We start from the raw sequence: 3,847 nt of genomic DNA, 5'->3' as shown, positions 1-3,847 counted from the left end.
AAGTTAAAGTTAAAGTACTAATGATAGTCACACACACACTAGGTGTGGTGAAATTTGTCCTCTGCATTTGACCCATCCCCTTGTTCACCCCCTGGGAGGTGAGAGGAGCAGTGGGCAGCAGCAGTGGGCAGCAGCAGTGGCCGCGCTCGGGAATTATTTTAAAATAGAATAGAATAGAATAGAATAGAATAGAATATAAAGTACTTTATTGATCCCTGGGGGAAATTCAGCACCCCAGTTCGCTCACAATAGACAATAAATACTTTACAGCATTATTCACATGTGAATAATATAAATATATTATACATATATTCTACATTTAAGTGCAGTCAAGAAGGAACATATGCATTATTCAGTCTGATGGCTGTCGGTATGAAGGACCTCCTGTGTCGTTCCGTGTTGCATTTTGGGAGTCTGAGCCTTCCACTGAGCGTGCTCATTCTCCCAGCCAGTGACGTGCGGTGAGGTTCATGGCTGGTGAGGCACTGACTTCATCACAGTCAGATTTACAAACATATGAACCCTAAAGAGTATCTTATTCACCATTTGATTGGCAGCAGTTAACGGGTTATGTTTAAAAGCTCATACCAGCATTCTTCCCTGCTTGGCACTCAGCATCAAGGGTTGGAATTGGGGGTTAAATCACCAAAAATTATTCCCGGGCGTGGCGCCGCTGCTGCCCACTGCTCCCCTCACGTCCCAGGGGGTGATCAAGGGGATGGGTCAAATGCAGAGGACACATTTCATTACACCAAGTGTGTGTGTGACAATCATTGGTACTTTAACTCCAGTGGCGTGCCGTCACTAGAGGCAGGGGAGGCGGGGCCTCACCTGCCGTCATGGAAAGAAAAAAAATGTAAAAAGAAAAAAATAATAATTAAATTGTTATATGTATCCAGTGATTATACTAAAGTTATTTTCCATTTAACTTCACCAGTTTTAGATTAGTTTTATTTTCACATTTGCCGTTCAATTACTGAGAAGAGACGGTGCAGTGATCAGCAGCCAGTTGAGGCACGTCACTGATTTGTGCCTCAACATGGATTGTGCACAATGACTCGGCTAACTGCTGAGCTGCTGTGCAGTGAGACTGTATTGCTATATGAATTATATCAGCTAACTAAACTATGGCATAGTTTAGTTAGCTGAGGTATATAATGTACAGTGTATTTTGTCAAAAACTGTATGTGTGTAACGTATTTCTTGTGCTGAGCATTCATAAATCTGCTGCAAAAGACGTACTGGTTGAGGCTCGCAGTAATCCGGCCTCCTGGTGGTAGAGGGCGGTAGTGATCCAAGAGATCATTCCTCGGCCGCAGAAGAAAAAAAAAAGAAAAAAAAGGTTTGCAAGCGATTGTTTATTTCCTCTAGCCTGGACTTTTATTAAAAACATGGAGGATTACATATGTAAAATAAAACAGTTTTCTAAACTGGACTTTCAATCGAAGCAGGAGGTAATAATTAAAGGTATACCAACGCCGAGCTAAAAGGTTTGCTTTTGACTTCGGGACAGAAGACCCGTTCTTTTCAAACGGCGTGGTACACACGCAAAGGCTGTCCAGCAAGAAAGGTAAGACCATAATAATTTTTTTTTTTTTATTAAAATGTGCTTTTTTGTGTACTAAAGTTGTGTAAAGAATGCTGGTATGAGCTTTTAAACATAACCCGTTAACTGCTGCCAATCACATGGTGAATAAGATACTATATTTAGGGTTCATATGTTTGTAAATCTGAATGTGATGATGCAGTGCCTCACCAGACATTAACCTAACCGCACGCCACTGTTTAACTCATACTTGCCAACCCTCCCGTTTTTAGCGGGAGACTCCAGTATTCAGCGCCTCTCCCGATAACCTCCCGGCAGAAATTTTCTCCCGACAAACTCCCGGTATTCAGCCGCAGCTGGAGGCCACGCCCCCTCCAGCTCAATGCGGACCTGAGTGGGGACAGCCTGTTCTCACGTCCGCTTTCCCACAATATAAACAGCTTGCCTGCCCAATGACGTCATAACATCTACGGCTTTTAGAGAGTAGAGTGCCCAACTGCGCACACAACAAGGAGACGAAGCAGAAGAACGAGGACATTACAGACATGGCGACGCCGTCGACAAGCAAGATGAAGAAATACGCTTGCAAGTTCCAAAACGAATGGAAACAAGAACTTCAGTTCATCCAGGACAGTTCGAAGGGGAAGGGGTATGTAATTATGTTGCCTGTACATTTTGTAGAACAGACTTCTCCATTGAACACAGTGGCCGAGTCATGAACGGAGGAGAAGTTAAACAGGACAATACTGCCATCTACTGGATAGCCCCCGGAACACTGAAATTCAAGTATTTGTTTTACTTATATGTATTTTAAAATAAATATATATACATATATATACATAGCTAGAATTCACTGAAAGTCAAGTATTTCATACATATATATATATATATATATATATATATATATATATATATATATATATATATATATATATATATATATATATATATATATATATATATATATATATATATATATATACACACACATGATGGAAGCAGATCAGAATCATATCCATATTTAAGTGTTACTTCTTTCTAAACTCCTATAGTCATATTTTCATCAGCTAATGTCTCGTGTGGTACAAAGTGCTTGCATTAGAGTGTCCTTGAGTAGAGAGGCAGAGCGCTGTCTCTGTTGAGACTACCATTACATTCCTAAGATAAGGAGCACAGCTAGACTGGGGAAACAGCAGGTGGGGAGGAGGAGGAAGAAGAAAATCACAGCACTTCCGTGAGTTGGAAAGGAGACCGAGCTAGACCGGGCGGGGGAACGCTTGTGTAAGCCTATCCTAGAGCCATCTATCAGTGTGGTGCACCAGTAACGGTTAATGTCACCCAATTTGTTGGGGACGAAGAGGGTCCTGTAATTTGAAAACACGTGTAATTCAGCTTTTGGGCCACAAAGGGAAGAAGTCGGGTGGCATTGTCAACAGAAGGGTACACATGTCAGTCAACTTAAAAGGGGCGGGGTAAGTGTGGGAAAAGGGACGTCCAGCGGAAGAAGCAACACAGTCACCCAGGTTTTGGCATCCACCTGAGCCACAGGTTGTCTGCACCCGCTCCTAAGGTCAAAGTTACCAGGCCTTCGGTGGTGATGTCATTAGCATGCACAGATGTGAGAGCCTTTGAAACACCACCGAGGTGGGGTGGTAGTTTAGGTGCTACAGAGGGTGTAGAGGTAGTTAACGCCCTCTCAAGGACATTAATTTGAATAATTCCTTTAGAGTCTGTATCAGTCAGGTCAACCCCCAAAACAACATAAAAGGGACGATGGGCACCACTTACCATAGTATGTTGTCTGCATCCGACACCAATGGTTCAGGGTTGGGTCGTTACAAATATAGAGGTTATTACCACGGTAATAGCTATTGTGTCCCCCGTAATTAATCACACTGCACAGGTCAAAAAATAAGTCTTGCTATCCCCTTTGACCCAGTCTATTTAAAGTCCGCTGTATGTTCTTATACACTTGTCAGTCACTGTCGTCAGGAAGGATGAACTGAGACACAAAGACGTTCCAACTGCTCTAGCGGTGAAAACCCTGGTTGGCTGAGATGCTTCCGTGTGTTCTGCCACCCGAGTCGCCATATGTTATGATTATTTATATATGTTGGAACTCAAGGTGTGGCTGCTCATGTTGACCTATCTTTGCAACAGCTAGCATGATATAGGATGGACACAATTGATGTCCCACATTGTTCCCTTGCTCTCTGTCTCGCCTACAAAACCAAAGAACTGACTCGCCATATGTTATGATTATTTATATATGTTGGAACTCAAGGTGTGGCTGCTCATGTT

The sequence above is a fragment of the Entelurus aequoreus genome, linkage group LG16, assembly GCF_033978785.1.
Source record: "Entelurus aequoreus isolate RoL-2023_Sb linkage group LG16, RoL_Eaeq_v1.1, whole genome shotgun sequence".
In the NCBI taxonomy this organism is placed as follows: domain Eukaryota; kingdom Metazoa; phylum Chordata; class Actinopteri; order Syngnathiformes; family Syngnathidae; genus Entelurus; species Entelurus aequoreus.
The sequence above is the reverse complement of the archived record's forward strand: the minus strand, read 5'-3'. Positions refer to the sequence as shown.